Source organism: Ascaphus truei, unplaced genomic scaffold, assembly GCF_040206685.1.
Source record: "Ascaphus truei isolate aAscTru1 unplaced genomic scaffold, aAscTru1.hap1 HAP1_SCAFFOLD_2747, whole genome shotgun sequence".
Classification (NCBI taxonomy): domain Eukaryota; kingdom Metazoa; phylum Chordata; class Amphibia; order Anura; family Ascaphidae; genus Ascaphus; species Ascaphus truei.
Genome location: NW_027455693.1, coordinates 13,989 through 32,240, shown reverse-complemented (window position 1 = coordinate 32,240; position 18,252 = coordinate 13,989). Strand labels below are relative to the sequence as shown.

The 18,252-nt window shown below is 42.9% G+C and overlaps 1 long non-coding RNA gene across 1 annotated transcript; it reads right to left on the bottom strand.

The window, feature by feature from the left end:
- Positions 1-2,495: 2,495 nt before the first annotated feature.
- LOC142481506 (uncharacterized) lies at positions 2,496-15,623 on the bottom strand. Its single transcript, XR_012795803.1, has 9 exons — positions 15,534-15,623; positions 13,986-14,089; positions 12,631-12,741; positions 10,127-10,246; positions 9,011-9,106; positions 7,463-7,566; positions 6,121-6,231; positions 3,610-3,729; positions 2,496-2,585 (listed from the first exon to the last, which is right to left on the bottom strand). It is a non-coding gene; the product is annotated as an uncharacterized LOC142481506 (long non-coding RNA).
- Between the last annotated feature and the right edge of the window lie 2,629 nt (positions 15,624-18,252).

The window sequence follows — 18,252 nt, the reverse complement described above, 5'->3', positions numbered from 1 at the left end:
TACCTGAAAACCTGGCCTGTTTGCGGCCCTCGAGGACTGGAGTTTGACATCCTTGTTCTTGAGCTTCTACCCACGCAAGTCATCCATGTGAGTGACACTGTACTGCAGTCCTGGTCTGCACACAATCTACTGAATCAATGACATCACACTGTAAAGGCAATCTACAAGATGTATTAGTTGTCCACACTTCCGAAATGTTACTTTTATGTCCAAATCACTTATTCCCATGACCTGATATTTGTATTTGTTATTTATAGGATTGTCACAAAGAGTTGATGAGGTCACCAAATGATAGTATGTAGAGAGAAAGAGAGATCTCAGAACAGAGCCCTGATGTATACCCACAGACAGATCAATAGAAGACGAAGACATGTTAGCAACAGAGATGGAGAATGTGTGACAGGAAAGTTATGATGAAAACCAGATAGAACTGTGTTACGGATACCAAGAGAGAGTTTTAGAATATGAAGGAGGAGAGTGATTGAGAGCATCAAACGCAGCAGATAGATCAAGTAGGATTAGTAGGGAAAAAGTGACCTTGGGAATTTGCTTTAAGCCACAGTCTGTAGAACGAGCTGTACGAAAGGCAGGTTGTAAAGGATCCAGGAGGGAATGTGATTTAAGAATGTTGACATTCTAGCAATTAGGAGACAAACAGCAGGAGGGATACAGGGCGGTAGTTAGTAAGGCACATAGGGTGTAGGTTGTTTCTGAGAAAAGGGTGACCACTACAGGCTTAAAGTAAGAGGGTAAAGAGCCAGAGCATAGGGAGGAATTGAAGATGTGGGTGAGAGTGGGGACTAAGAGATGCAGTAGTAAGGTGTGAGGGGATACGATCTAGAGGGCATGGGTTAATACGCTTAGCAGGGAGGTGGAGAGAGAGAGGCAAGAGGCAGAGAGTGGTGCAGGGGTTGAGGAAGAGATGTTGCATGTACCTTATCAGAACATTAAAGAACATCAATTCACACTGGTGCAGAGTTGATGATGAATCCAGTTCACCTCCAATTCAATTTTAACAGAAATGTTTTCATTCTTCATTACTGAAAAAAAAGAGAAAGTAAAAAACATTTCATTACTATTTTCAAAATGGATTGAATTCCCCCAACAATGACTATGTGTTACCAATATATCCCTCTCAGTCCCACTGCAGCATATACTGTACCAGTGTGAAGTAAGTAGGAAGTACACAGTACCGGTAAAACAATACGTAGCCGGTACTATGCACCATATGAATTATAAGGGGATGTAAATCTCCCAGTCTCTCTCCATATCCGCAACAGAGCGGGCTCCGGTCAGTGGCATGGATGCCCATATATGGGTATGCTCATATTTGGGCATCCCATGTCACTGACCGGAGCCGGGCTCTGAGTATAGGGATATATGCGGAGACGCAGAGGTGCAAGGAAATGGAGGAGGCACGGTGAGAAACAGGGAGAGACCACAGGAAGATAGAGGGCAACAACTTCCACAAGGTACTTGTATGGGTATAATTGTTTGTATTTTGTGCAGAGGGGGTAATTTCAGATAAAATACAATTCTCCACCCTCTACGAAACAATTCCACTTTGTTCAGTAAGCCAGAAAGTCTTGGTCCCATGTGGACTGAATTTAATGCAAATAAGGTCCTTAATACACAAGTAAAGACATAAAGTTACTTATTCTCTACTGTAAGAAGTGCCACATTGCCCACTATTTGGGTCCTGTGCCCAGATTGTGACCATGCATGGCAGAGGTGAGATTCCCCCAACTCCAATTTGCTACACTCTCCAGAGAGATAATTGTGATCAGAGGTGGAACTAGGGGAGGGTGTGAGCAGGGTCACTGCCCAGGGAGTAACCTGACTGGGGGCACGGAAATCTCATTTAGTCATATGTTGCGGCACTGCATTGATTGACCGGTCAATCTGCACTGCTGCCTGTCACAGTGACATCCTGATCGGGCACTGTGATCAGCTATAGCACTGACCCAGGTGAGATAGTTCAGCACTTTACAAGGAGGGAACAGATGTTGTGGGTGACAGATGCTGGAGGTAGGCCAAGACTGTTGGCCAGAGTAACGTGGAGACTTACTGCACTCTGCATGCCATCCTCTCCCTGACATCAGGGGAAGGAAGTGGCCCTGGAGTGTGTGTAGGTATGCCACAGATGTCAGTGTATGCATAAGTAAGTATGCCTGTGTAGTGGGAGGTGTAGGGGCGTTAAGCTGGAGGACTTAAAACAGGCACAAAAAGCACATAGATACCTCTGATTATACCGCACCAAATGCTGATAATACATGCTGTAGCTGCACTTTACAGAAGATGATGCAGATGTCATCATTGGTTGGTGGGTTCATTAAATCAATCCATCATATCATAACCACACTGTGCATATGATGTACTGAATCAGTAACACCAGGAAGACATCTCCATGTTAGGAGTAGAGTTGAAGTTAACAGAATATGTCCAGCACTGTGGTGTGTAGCCCATAAAATAATAATTGTGCACATTACCAGAACAACATACTGTCAACTGCAAGATCATTTTGCTGCTTGTAGCGTATGCTCATCCTGTACAGTGTTGTAGTAGATCCGTCTCTTCAGTGTTCACTGCAACAAAAGTAAGACATTGCATTAATATTACAGACGTTTGGGGGCTGAAATCTCACTTCGCTGCGGACAATTTCCCTTTGCATAAGATTCTTGTGATTATGTCAATGATGATCAATAACTGCATCATAACACAGCCGCTCTATACAGAAGATGTACTTGCTCTCATTGGTCATTGAGGTAATACGTCACACAATGTACAGATATAGCAAGGATTATTTCTCCCACTTGTGCATTATGGCATTATGATGGGAAAATGTTGTGAGATTCTGCCATTATCAGCATCACTGAATCTTTTGGAAATTAAGTGATATTCTATGTTTTAATGCAATATTATGGGTGATCAGCCGGTAAAATAATAATAGCTTGCTGTATCTGTAGCCATGCTCTACCCATGATGTGCTGAACCAATGACTGCAGAGAGATTCAGAGTGCTAAACATGACTGGAACGCATCTCTGAATAATGGGCAGCAAAGCAGTGCAGAATAGGAGGTGAAAGTATTTAAAATGGGAAGATCCTTAGCAGCTGTGTGGAGAGTAGACAGTACAGGACTGACCAAGTAAATGGTAAAAGGAGTACACTTCAACATTACTTGGCTTTGTTCTCCACATTGAAGCTTTCCTCCTCTTTAAATCACTAATACTGATGCATGTGTAACCTGTACTGAGAGTTATATAATCTACTGGCCTAGATGAAACCATATGATGCAAACAGGATCCATCCACTCCAGATTCATAGAAATTGAACCACCTCAACCTTTCATAACAATCACATAGAACTGCAGCTGTGCGCTACTGCACATGTTCTTGTTATGAATGGTAGTAGATGTGGTCCTTGGGTCTTTACTTCATACTGTAGCCACACTCTACTCATGATGTATTGAATCAACGAAAACTTGCATGGTTCAGATCACAGGAAGGGGTAGAGTAGAGATGAAAATATTCAATGTGAAACCCGTAGCAGCCGGATTGTGTGGAGTCAATAAAACGACAAATACTAAATGGTAAATGAGAAATATACACATTGCTTATCTGTCTCTGTGTAGTAATTTTCCTTCTCTTCAACTGTCCTTCAAATTTTCTCTTTTGCAAGAAAAGGAACACATGGCTTCAATATTCACTTCTGTTCTGCAGTCATCCCTCCTGAAATAAAAGTTAAGCATTGCATTGTTATTATGATAATACATACAATAAACCTTGCTCCAAACCATTTGATGCAAAGCAAATCCACCTCCCACCCACAGCTGTGCTCCTTCTAGAGCATGCATGTCAAACTCCAGTCCTCGAGGGTCCCCAAACAGGCCAGGTTTTCAGTAGGGATATCCTGAAAAACCTGGCCTGTTTGCTGCCCTCGAGGACTGGAGTTTGACATCCTTGTTCTTGAGCTTCTACCACGCAAGTCATCCATGTGAGTGACACTGTACTGCAGTCCTGGTCTGCACACAATCTACTGAATCAATGACATCACACTGTAAAGGCAATCTACAAGATGTATTAGTTGTCCACACTTCCGAAATGTTACTTTTATGTCCAAATCACTTATTCCCATGACCTGATATTTGTATTTGTTATTTATAGGATTGTCACAAAGAGTTGATGAGGTCACCAAATGATAGTATGTAGAGAGAAAGAGAGATCTCAGAACAGAGCCCTGATGTATACCCACAGACAGATCAATAGAAGACGAAGACATGTTAGCAACAGAGATGGAGAATGTGTGACAGGAAAGTTATGATGAAAACCAGGATAGAACTGTGTTACGGATACCAAGAGAGAGTTTAGAATATGAAGGAGGAGAGTGATTGAGAGCATCAAACGCAGCAGATAGATCAAGTAGGATTAGTAGGAAAAAGTGACCTTGGGAATTTGCTTTAAGCACAGTCTGTAGAACGAGCTGTACGAAAGGCAGGTTGTAAAGGATCCAGGAGGGAATGTAGATTTAAGAATGTTGACATTCTAGCAATTAGGAGACAAACAGCAGGAGGGATACAGGGCGGAGGTAGTTAGTAAGGCACATAGGGTGTAGGTTGTTCTGAGAAAAGGGTGACCACTACAGGCTTAAAGTAAGAGGGTAAAGAGCCAGAGAATAGGGAGGAATTGAAGATGTGGGTGAGAGTGGGGACTAATCGATGCAGTAAGGTGTGAGGGGATACGATCTAGAGGGCATGTGGTAGAGGGAGAAGAGAAGATGATTAGCTTCCAGCTCTGTAAGAGAAGAAAAGGAGTCAAATGCAGAAGGAGAATTAGGTAGAAGGAGAGAAGGGGAAGGGACAGAAGGAATCTCCTTGTGGGTGGCATCCACCTTGCCTCTGAAGTAGTCAAATGCTTGAGGAGAAGTGAAGGAAGGATGGCAAGTGTGAGGAGAAGGTTAGTGGAGGGAGTCAAATACAGGGAAAAAAAAGACAGCGTAAATTAAATTTGAGTGTTGATGAATGTGAAAAAAAAGTAGTGTGGTTTGGCCCCAGAGAGCAGCTTTATACAGGACTGGAGACATTTTTACTGTAGAAAAATCAAATATCAATTGTGGTGATTTCCTTCATAGGCATTAAGAACAGCGAGTGGAAGTGTGATGAACATGTTTGGGAATTTAGCCAAGGGTGTGGGCTAGAGGGACAAGTGTGTCAGAGCCTAGAGGGGGCATATAGATAGGAGGATAGCATTGTAAGAGTTAATAAGATTGTTAGTTTAAGCGGAAAGAGAGAGAGAGCAGAGAGGTTAGAGTAGATGTCAGAGGAGAGTTTAATTAAGCAGAGGCAAATCAGTGGGACAGGTAAGATGGGGTGAGGGGAATGACTGATTGTGAATGATGAGAGCAGAAGAGGTCATGTACAACTAGAGCCTTGTTAGTCAGAGAACGGACATTCCAGATGGCATAGGAGAAGGGAAGAGGAAAAGTAAGGAAAGGAATGTGGATTACATTAGATAGGTTAACACTCTTAGCAGGGAGGCCCGATGTGTATATGAGCAGGTTCAAGATTATAAGAGATATCCCACACATCAGCAAACATAGAAGGAGACACAGAGATAGGTGTAGAGAGAGACAGAGATAGCTCTATGTAGAGAGAGAGGGACGTAGAGAGAATGAGACAGATAGGCGCAGAGAGAGGGGGCGCAGAGAGAGGAGGCGCCAAAAGAGGGGGCGCAGAGAGAGGGGGCCCAGAGAATAGGATATTAAAGAGTGCTTTTCATTGAGCAGTGCAGAAATAGCTGCAATAGAGGTCTGTACAAATGGTGCAGTGTGTAGACACATGCAAAGGTAGGGGAAGGAAAGAGGAGAACATGTGGATAAAAGCAGGAGTGTGGAAGTTAGAGAAATTAGAAAAGTTTAACAGAGGAGTGAGGAAACAGCAAGCAGAAAGAACAAGAGAGAGGTTACATTGGGATGACGTTCTGTGGTAAAGAGAAAATGCTAGGAGAGAGCTTTCAAATATTAGAGGACATGAATTGAGGGAGCAAATGTATAAATCAAAACCTGAGGGGGAGGTATAGCACGAAAGCTTGCACAGCAGATTATAGTCTTAATGTTGCGTGTACCTGTCAGGGTATTCAAGAAGTTAAATTCTCACAAGTGCAGAGTTCATGATGAAATGCTGAATCTAGTCCCCCTCCAATTTAATTTTAATATAACTTTTCCATTCTTCATTACTGCAAAAAGCAAACAAAACAAAACCACATTGCATTACTATTTTCAAAATGGATTGAATGGCATATTCAACAGTGACTGTGTGATGCCAATATTCCCCACTCACTCGTAGTGAAGCACATATTGTACTAGTGTTGAAAGTAGGCCGGTAGAGTCAGGTACGCAGTACTGATAAAACAATAAGTGCCCGTCGTAAGTACCAGCTCCGCAACAGTGCGGGCATCACATTAGTGACGTGGATGAACATATATGGATAAGCCCATATTAAGGCATCACGTGACCAGAGCCGTCACTGACTGGGTATACGTAAAGACGCAGGGAGATGCAAGGAAAGGGAGGGAGAGAGACAGGGAGAAGATGTGAAACGGAGGAAGGCACGGATGGAGGGAGTTCTTCCGAGCTTCTGCGGGCCTCTCTCTTTCACTGGTGCATGCCGGGAGCTGGTCCCAACATCCACAAAGTGTGTGTGTATTATTGGTTGTATTTTATGGGGGTAGGAGGGTAGTGTGTATATTGTGTGTGTGGGAGTATTATATTGTGTGTAGAGGTGCAGAGGAGAGTACTAGATTGTGTATCTTGTGTAAGGGTGTTGTGTATATTGTGTTTGGAGCTATAATATTATTGGGGAGATTAGTATTGAGGAGGTATTATAGTGTGTATTGTGGGGAGTATTAGTGTGTGTATTGTTTGTGGGTGACAGATGCTGGGGGTATGCAGCAATCCCTGCACTGAGGTCCGAGGCGGCTCTGCATCGCTCGCACGCACTGTGGATGACCAAGCATGTGCCCATGATAATCATGGCCTTAGAGGGATGAGTGTGTCAGAGCCTAGAAGGGGCATATATATGATGGAGGAGGGAGGAGGAGGAGGGAGGAGGAGGAGATGATAGCATTGTAAAAGTTAACAAGATAGTTAGTTTAAGCAGAAAGTGAGGAGAGGTTAGAGATAAGGGTAGATGTCAGAGGAGAGAGTTCAATTAAGCTGAGGTATCGAGTAGGACAGGGGTGAGGGGAATGAGAGGTGGTGGATGATGAGAGCAGAAGAGGTCATGTACAAATAGACCTTGTTAGTCAGAGAGCAGTCATTCCAGAGGGCACGTGAGAAGTGAAGAGTAAAGTGAGACATGGAATGTGGATTACATTAGATGGGTTAATACGCTTAGCAGGGAGGTGGAGAGAGAGAGGCAAGAGGCAGAGAGTGGTGCAGGGGTTGAGGAAGAGATGTTGCATGTACCTTATCAGAACATTAAAGAACATCAATTCACACTGGTGCAGAGTTGATGATGAATCCAGTTCACCTCCAATTCAATTTTAACAGAAATGTTTCATTCTTCATTACTGAAAAAAAAGAAAAGTAAAAAACATTTCATTACTATTTTCAAAATGGATTGAATTCCCCCAACAATGACTATGTGTTACCAATATATCCCTCTCAGTCCCACTGCAGCATATACTGTACCAGTGTGAAAGTAGGAAGGTACACAGTACCGGTAAAACAATACGTGCCGGTACTATGCACCATATGAATTATAAGGGGATGTAAATCTCCCAGTCTCTCTCCATATCCGCAACAGAGCGGGCTCCGGTCAGTGGCATGGATGCCCATATATGGGTATGCTCATATTTGGGCATCCCATGTCACTGACCGGAGCCGGCTCTGAGTATAGGGATATATGCGGAGACGCAGAGGTGCAAGGAAATGGGAGGAGGCACGGTGAGAAACAGGGAGAGACCACAGGAAGATAGAGGGCAACAACTTCCACAAGGTACTTGTATGGGTATAATTGTTTGTATTTTGTGCAGAGGGGGTAATTTCAGATAAAATACAATTCTCCACCCTCTACGAAACAATTCCACTTTGTTCAGTAAGCCAGAAAGTCTTGGTCCCATGTGGACTGAATTTAATGCAAATAAGGTCCTTAATACACAAGTAAAGAATAAAGTTACTTATTCTCTACTGTAAGAAGTGCCACATTGCCCACTATTTGGGTCCTGTGCCCAGATTGTGACCATGCATGGCAGAGGTGAGATTCCCCCAACTCCAATTTGCTACACTCTCCAAGAGAGATAATTGTGATCAGAGGTGGAACTAGGGGAGGGTGTGAGCAGGGTCACTGCCCAGGGAGTAACCTGACTGGGGGCACGGAAATCTCATTTAGTGCATATGTTGCGGCACTGCATTGATTGACCGGTCAATCTGCACTGCTGCCTGTCACAGTGACATCCTGATCGGGCACTGTGATCAGCTATAGCACTGACCCAGGTGAGATAGTTCAGCACTTTACAAGGAGGGAACAGATGTTGTGGGTGACAGATGCTGGAGGTAGGCCAAGACTGTTGGCCAGAGTAACGTGGAGACTTACTGCACTCTGCATGCCCATCCTCTCCCTGACATCAGGGGAAGGAAGTGGCCCTGGGGTGTGTGTAGGTATGCCAGATGTCAGTGTATGCATAAGTAAGTATGCCTGTGTAGTGGGAGGTGTAGGGGCGTTAAGCTGGAGGACTTAAAACAGGCACAAAAGCACATAGATACCTCTGATTATACCGCACCAAATGCTGATAATATCATGCTGTAGCTGCACTTTACAGAAGATGATGCAGATGTCATCATTGGTTGGTGGGTTCATTAAATCAATCCATCATATCATAACCACACTGTGCATATGATGTACTGAATCAGTAACACCAGGAAGACATCTCCATGTTAGGAGTAGAGTTGAAGTTAACAGAATATGTCCAGCACTGTGGTGTGTAGCCCATAAATAATAATTGTGCACATTACCAGAACAACATACTGTCAACTGCAAGATCATTTTGCTGCTTGTAGCGTATGCTCATCCTGTACAGTGTTGTAGTAGATCCGTCTCTTCAGTGTTCACTGCAACAAAAGTAAGACATTGCATTAATATTACAGACGTTTGGGGGCTGAAATCTCACTTCGCTGCGGACAATTTCCCTTTGCATAAGATTCTTGTGATTATGTCAATGATGATCAATAACTGCATCATAACACAGCCGCTCTATACAGAAGATGTACTTGCTCTCATTGGTCATTGAGGTAATACGTCACACAATGTACAGATATAGCAAGGATTATTTCTCCCACTTGTGCATTATGGCATTATGATGGGAAATGTTGTGAGATTCTGCATTATCAGCATCACTGAATCTTTTGGAAATTAAGTGATATTCTATGTTTTAATGCAATATTATGGGTGATCAGCCGGTAAAATAATAATAGCTTGCTGTATCTGTAGCCATGCTCTACCCATGATGTGCTGAACCAATGACTGCAGAGAGATTCAGAGTGCTAAACATGACTGGAACGCATCTCTGAATAATGGGCAGCAAAGCAGTGCAGAATAGGAGGTGAAAGTATTTAAAATGGAAGATCCTTAGCAGCTGTGTGGAGAGTAGACAGTACAGACTGACCAAGTAAATGGTAAAAGGAGTAACTTCAACATTACTTGGCTTTGTTCTCCACATTGAAGCTTTCCTCCTCTTTAAATCACTAATACTGATGCCATGTGTAACCTGTACTGAGAGTTATATAATCTACTGGCCTAGATGAAACCATATGATGCAAACAGGATCCATCCCACTCCAGATTCATAGAATTGAACCACCTCAACCTTTCATAACAATCACATAGAACTGCAGCTGTGCGCTACTGCACATGTTCTTGTTATGAATGGTAGTAGATGTGGTCCTTGGGTCTTTACTTCATACTGTAGCCACACTCTACTCATGATGTATTGAATCAACGAAAACTTGCATGGTTCAGATCACAGGAAGGGGTAGAGTAGAGATGAAAATATTCAATGTGAAACCCGTAGCAGCCGGATTGTGTGGAGTCAATAAAACGACAAATACTAAATGGTAAATGAGAAATATACACATTGCTTATCTGTCTCTGTGTAGTAATTTTCCTTCTCTTCAACTGTCCTTCAAATTTTCTCTTTTGCAAGAAAAGGAACACATGGCTTCAATATTCACTTCTGTTCTGCAGTCATCCCTCCTGAAATAAAAGTTAAGCATTGCATTGTTATTATGATAATACATACAATAAACCTTGCTCCAAACCATTTGATGCAAAGCAAATCCACCTCCCACCCACAGCTGTGCTCCTTCTAGAGCATGCATGTCAAACTCCAGTCCTCGAGGGTCCCAAACAGGCCAGGTTTTCAGTAGGGATATCCTGAAAACCTGGCCTGTTTGCTGCCCTCGAGGACTGGAGTTTGACATCCTTGTTCTTGAGCTTCTACCACGCAAGTCATCCATGTGAGTGACACTGTACTGCAGTCCTGGTCTGCACACAATCTACTGAATCAATGACATCACACTGTAAAGGCAATCTACAAGATGTATTAGTTGTCCACACTTCCGAAATGTTACTTTTATGTCCAAATCACTTATTCCCATGACCTGATATTTGTATTTGTTATTTATAGGATTGTCACAAAGAGTTGATGAGGTCACCAAATGATAGTATGTAGAGAGAAAGAGAGATCTCAGAACAGAGCCCTGATGTATACCCACAGACAGATCAATAGAAGACGAAGACATGTTAGCAACAGAGATGGAGAATGTGTGACAGGAAAGTTATGATGAAAACCAGGATAGAACTGTGTTACGGATACCAAGAGAGAGTTTAGAATATGAAGGAGGAGAGTGATTGAGAGCATCAAACGCAGCAGATAGATCAAGTAGGATTAGTAGGGAAAAGTGACCTTGGGAATTTGCTTTAAGCACAGTCTGTAGAACGAGCTGTACGAAAGGCAGGTTGTAAAGGATCCAGGAGGGAATGTGATTTAAGAATGTTGACATTCTAGCAATTAGGAGACAAACAGCAGGAGGGATACAGGGCGGTAGTTAGTAAGGCACATAGGGTGTAGGTTGTTTCTGAGAAAAGGGTGACCACTACAGGCTTAAAGTAAGAGGGTAAAGAGCCAGAGAATAGGGAGGAATTGAAGATGTGGGTGAGAGTGGGGACTAAGAGATGCAGTAAGGTGTGAGGGGATACGATCTAGAGGGCATGTGGTAGAGGGAGAAGAGAAGATGATTAGCTTCCAGCTCTGTAAGAGAAGAAAAGGAGTCAAATGCAGAAGGAGAATTAGGTAGAAGGAGAGAAGGGGGAAGGGACAGAAGGAATCTCCTTGTGGGTGGCATCCACCTTGCCTCTGAAGTAGTCAAATGCTTGAGGAGAAGTGAAGGAAGGATGGCAAGTGTGAGGAGAAGGTTAGTGGAGGGAGTCAAATACAGGGAAAAAAAGACAGCGTAAATTAAATTTGAGTGTTGATGAATGTGAAAAAAAAGTAGTGTGGTTTGGCCCCAGAGAGCAGCTTTATACAGGACTGGAGACATTTTTACTGTAGAAAAATCAAATATCAATTGTGTGATTTCCTTCATAGGCATTAAGAACAGCGAGTGGAAGTGTGATGAACATGTTTGGGAATTTAGCCAAGGGTGTGGGCTAGAGGGACAAGTGTGTCAGAGCCTAGAGGGGGCATATAGATAGGAGGATAGCATTGTAAGAGTTAATAAGATTGTTAGTTTAAGCGGAAAGAGAGAGAGAGCAGAGAGGTTAGAGTAGATGTCAGAGGAGAGTTTAATTAAGCAGAGGCAAATCAGTGGGACAGGTAAGATGGGGTGAGGGGAATGACTGATTGTGAATGATGAGAGCAGAAGAGGTCATGTACAACTAGAGCCTTGTTAGTCAGAGAACGGACATTCCAGATGGCATAGGAGAAGGGAAGAGAAAAGTAAGGAAAGGAATGTGGATTACATTAGATAGGTTAACACTCTTAGCAGGGAGGCCCGATGTGTATATGAGCAGGTTCAAGATTATAAGAGATATCCCACACATCAGCAAACATAGAAGGAGACACAGAGATAGGTGTAGAGAGAGACAGAGATAGCTCTATGTAGAGAGAGAGGGACGTAGAGAGAATGAGACAGATAGGCGCAGAGAGAGGGGGCGCAGAGAGAGGAGGCGCCAAAAGAGGGGGCGCAGAGAGAGGGGGCCCAGAGAATAGGATATTAAAGAGTGCTTTTCATTGAGCAGTGCAGAAATAGCTGCAATAGAGGTCTGTACAAATGGTGCAGTGTGTAGACACATGCAAAGGTAGGGGAAGGAAAGAGGAGAACATGTGGATAAAAGCAGGAGTGTGGAAGTTAGAGAAATTAGAAAAGTTTAACAGAGGAGTGAGGAAACAGCAAGCAGAAAGAACAAGAGAGAGGTTACATTGGGATGACGTTCTGTGGTAAAGAGAAAATGCTAGGAGAGAGCTTTCAAATATTAGAGGACATGAATTGAGGGAGCAAATGTATAAATCAAAACCTGAGGGGGAGGTATAGCACGAAAGCTTGCACAGCAGATTATAGTCTTAATGTTGCGTGTACCTGTCAGGGTATTCAAGAAGTTAAATTCTCACAAGTGCAGAGTTCATGATGAAATGCTGAATCTAGTCCCCCTCCAATTTAATTTTAATATAACTTTTCCATTCTTCATTACTGCAAAAAGCAAACAAAACCAAACCACATTGCATTACTATTTTCAAAATGGATTGAATGGCATATTCAACAGTGACTGTGTGATGCCAATATTCCCCACTCACTCGTAGTGAAGCACATATTGTACTAGTGTTGAAAGTAGGCCGGTAGAGTCAGGTACGCAGTACTGATAAAACAATAAGTGCCCGTCGTAAGTACCAGCTCCGCAACAGTGCAGGCATCACATTAGTGACGTGGATGAACATATATGGATAAGCCCATATTAAGGCATCACGTGACCAGAGCCGTCACTGACTGGGTATACGTAAAGACGCAGGGAGATGCAAGGAAAGGGAGGGAGAGAGACAGGGAGAAGATGTGAAACGGAGGAAGGCACGGATGGAGGGAGTTCTTCCGAGCTTCTGCGGGCCTCTCTCTTTCACTGGTGCATGCCGGGAGCTGGTCCCAACATCCACAAAGTGTGTGTGTATTATTGGTTGTATTTTATGGGGGTAGGAGGGTAGTGTGTATATTGTGTGTGTGGGAGTATTATATTGTGTGTAGAGGTGCAGAGGAGAGTACTAGATTGTGTATCTTGTGTAAGGGTGTTGTGTATATTGTGTTTGGAGCTATAATATTATTGGGGAGATTAGTATTGAGGAGGTATTATAGTGTGTATTGTGGGGAGTATTAGTGTGTGTATTGTTTGTGGGTGACAGATGCTGGGGGTATGCAGCAATCCCTGCACTGAGGTCCGAGGCGGCTCTGCATCGCTCGCACACACTGTGGATGACCAAGCATGTGCCCATGATAATCATGGCCTTAGAGGGATGAGTGTGTCAGAGCCTAGAAGGGGCATATATATGATGGAGGAGGGAGGAGGAGGAGGGAGGAGGAGGAGGGAGGAGGAGGAGATGATAGCATTGTAAAAGTTAACAAGATAGTTAGTTTAAGCAGAAAGTGAGGAGAGGTTAGAGATAAGGGTAGATGTCAGAGGAGAGAGTTCAATTAAGCTGAGGTATCGAGTAGGACAGGGGTGAGGGGAATGAGAGGTGGTGGATGATGAGAGCAGAAGAGGTCATGTACAAATAGACCTTGTTAGTCAGAGAGCAGTCATTCCAGAGGGCACGTGAGAAGTGAAGAGTAAAGTGAGACATGGAATGTGGATTACATTAGATGGGTTAATACGCTTAGCAGGGAGGTGGAGAGAGAGAGGCAAGAGGCAGAGAGTGGTGCAGGGGTTGAGGAAGAGATGTTGCATGTACCTTATCAGAACATTAAAGAACATCAATTCACACTGGTGCAGAGTTGATGATGAATCCAGTTCACCTCCAATTCAATTTTAACAGAAATGTTTCATTCTTCATTACTGAAAAAAAAGAAAAGTAAAAAACATTTCATTACTATTTTCAAAATGGATTGAATTCCCCCAACAATGACTATGTGTTACCAATATATCCCTCTCAGTCCCACTGCAGCATATACTGTACCAGTGTGAAAGTAGGAAGGTACACAGTACCGGTAAAACAATACGTGCCGGTACTATGCACCATATGAATTATAAGGGGATGTAAATCTCCCAGTCTCTCTCCATATCCGCAACAGAGCGGGCTCCGGTCAGTGGCATGGATGCCCATATATGGGTATGCTCATATTTGGGCATCCCATGTCACTGACCGGAGCCGGCTCTGAGTATAGGGATATATGCGGAGACGCACAGGTGCAAGGAAATGGGAGGAGGCACGGTGAGAAACAGGGAGAGACCACAGGAAGATAGAGGGCAACAACTTCCACAAGGTACTTGTATGGGTATAATTGTTTGTATTTTGTGCAGAGGGGGTAATTTCAGATAAAATACAATTCTCCACCCTCTACGAAACAATTCCACTTTGTTCAGTAAGCCAGAAAGTCTTGGTCCCATGTGGACTGAATTTAATGCAAATAAGGTCCTTAATACACAAGTAAAGAATAAAGTTACTTATTCTCTACTGTAAGAAGTGCCACATTGCCCACTATTTGGGTCCTGTGCCCAGATTGTGACCATGCATGGCAGAGGTGAGATTCCCCCAACTCCAATTTGCTACACTCTCCAAGAGAGATAATTGTGATCAGAGGTGGAACTAGGGGAGGGTGTGAGCAGGGTCACTGCCCAGGGAGTAACCTGACTGGGGGCACGGAAATCTCATTTAGTGCATATGTTGCGGCACTGCATTGATTGACCGGTCAATCTGCACTGCTGCCTATCACAGTGACATCCTGATCGGGCACTGTGATCAGCTATAGCACTGACCCAGGTGAGATAGTTCAGCACTTTACAAGGAGGGAACAGATGTTGTGGGTGACAGATGCTGGAGGTAGGCCAAGACTGTTGGCCAGAGTAACGTGGAGACTTACTGCACTCTGCATGCCCATCCTCTCCCTGACATCAGGGGAAGGAAGTGGCCCTGGGGTGTGTGTAGGTATGCCAGATGTCAGTGTATGCATAAGTAAGTATGCCTGTGTAGTGGGAGGTGTAGGGGCGTTAAGCTGGAGGACTTAAAACAGGCACAAAAGCACATAGATACCTCTGATTATACCGCACCAAATGCTGATAATATCATGCTGTAGCTGCACTTTACAGAAGATGATGCAGATGTCATCATTGGTTGGTGGGTTCATTAAATCAATCCATCATATCATAACCACACTGTGCATATGATGTACTGAATCAGTAACACCAGGAAGACATCTCCATGTTAGGAGTAGAGTTGAAGTTAACAGAATATGTCCAGCACTGTGGTGTGTAGCCCATAAATAATAATTGTGCACATTACCAGAACAACATACTGTCAACTGCAAGATCATTTTGCTGCTTGTAGCGTATGCTCATCCTGTACAGTGTTGTAGTAGATCCGTCTCTTCAGTGTTCACTGCAACAAAAGTAAGACATTGCATTAATATTACAGACGTTTGGGGGCTGAAATCTCACTTCGCTGCGGACAATTTCCCTTTGCATAAGATTCTTGTGATTATGTCAATGATGATCAATAACTGCATCATAACACAGCCGCTCTATACAGAAGATGTACTTGCTCTCATTGGTCATTGAGGTAATATGTCACACAATGTACAGATATAGCAAGGATTATTTCTCCCACTTGTGCATTATGGCATTATGATGGGAAATGTTGTGAGATTCTGCATTATCAGCATCACTGAATCTTTTGGAAATTAAGTGATATTCTATGTTTTAATGCAATATTATGGGTGATCAGCCGGTAAAATAATAATAGCTTGCTGTATCTGTAGCCATGCTCTACCCATGATGTGCTGAACCAATGACTGCAGAGAGATTCAGAGTGCTAAACATGACTGGAACGCATCTCTGAATAATGGGCAGCAAAGCAGTGCAGAATAGGAGGTGAAAGTATTTAAAATGGAAGATCCTTAGCAGCTGTGTGGAGAGTAGACAGTACAGACTGACCAAGTAAATGGTAAAAGGAGTAACTTCAACATTACTTGGCTTTGTTCTCCACATTGAAGCTTTCCTCCTCTTTAAATCACTAATACTGATGCCATGTGTAACCTGTACTGAGAGTTATATAATCTACTGGCCTAGATGAAACCATATGATGCAAACAGGATCCATCCCACTCCAGATTCATAGAATTGAACCACCTCAACCTTTCATAACAATCACATAGAACTGCAGCTGTGCGCTACTGCACATGTTCTTGTTATGAATGGTAGTAGATGTGGTCCTTGGGTCTTTACTTCATACTGTAGCCACCCTCTACTCATGATGTATTGAATCAACGAAAACTTGCATGGTTCAGATCACAGGAAGGGGTAGAGTAGAGATGAAAATATTCAATGTGAAACCCGTAGCAGCCGGATTGTGTGGAGTCAATAAAACGACAAATACTAAATGGTAAATGAGAAATATACACATTGCTTATCTGTCTCTGTGTAGTAATTTTCCTTCTCTTCAACTGTCCTTCAAATTTTCTCTTTTGCAAGAAAAGGAACACATGGCTTCAATATTCACTTCTGTTCTGCAGTCATCCCTCCTGAAATAAAAGTTAAGCATTGCATTGTTATTATGATAATACATACAATAAACCTTGCTCCAAACCATTTGATGCAAAGCAAATCCACCTCCCACCCACAGCTGTGCTCCGTCTAGAGCATGCATGTCAAACTCCAGTCCTCGAGGGTCCCAAACAGGCCAGGTTTTCAGTAGGGATATCCTGAAAACCTGGCCTGTTTGCTGCCCTCGAGGACTGGAGTTTGACATCCTTGTTCTTGAGCTTCTACCACGCAAGTCATCCATGTGAGTGACACTGTACTGCAGTCCTGGTCTGCACACAATCTACTGAATCAATGACATCACACTGTAAAGGCAATCTACAAGATGTATTAGTTGTCCACACTTCCGAAATGTTACTTTTATGTCCAAATCACTTATTCCCATGACCTGATATTTGTATTTGTTATTTATAGGATTTTCACATGTATTACTACTGTGAAACGCTATATACATTAATAGTGCTATATAAATAAATACATACACATTTATATATAATAATAATAACAGCATGTTCTTTTAAAGCGCTGCTAGTTTTACGTAGCGCTATACAGAGACATTTTGCAGACACAAGTCCCTGCCCCATAGAGCTATAATCTATGACATTGGTGCCTGAGGCACAGAGGATATGAAGTGACTTGCCCAAGGTCACACACACACAAATATATATACATAAATATATACATATATATATACACACACACACACACACACACACACACACACACACACACACACACACACACACACATGAAAACTAACACAGAAAAAAAGAATCCCCTGAATAGCACTCTAACATACACAAATTGTATCAATAAAGGTTTATTAATCACATACACATAAATGGTTAAAATGAGGAGCAGTGGTGACCTACAAAGCTGTTATAAACTGAACCTTAAGGTGTGGGGAAAAATGCTACACTGCAGTAATAAGTACAAAGTATGTAAATAAAGTGTAGAGGCAAGAAATATATGGAAATGAGAACACTCAGACCGGCCGGTCAAGTACTACCTAAGTTGAAGCCCCCTGTGTGAAGTGCTTGTATGAAACTAGTGTATAACTAACAAGCAAATGCTTGTCCGGGGGCTTAACATATAGACAGTTGATAGATGTATTTGAAGTTGCATATTCTGTGCCGTGGATTAATCAGTATACTGAAAGCAACTGAAGATGGTACAGTAGCTGTGATAGGTTGGCCTCATAGCTCCTCCTTCAATGGAGGACTCGGCTCACGGAGCACTTAAATCTCTAAATGCCCAAAGAAAAAAATAAGCATGCAGTACTTAAAGTGAAAGTAAAATGAGAAATGAAATAAACACACACATTGAAAAATCACTCACCCGACTGAGAGCGCCTTCTACAGAGCGCTGTACCACTGCTCAGCTAGCAGCTAAAACTGTCTCATTTTCCCACCATTGAAGTTTACACATGTCCACGCCCCACTCTAACAAGACGCTGTGTACGGA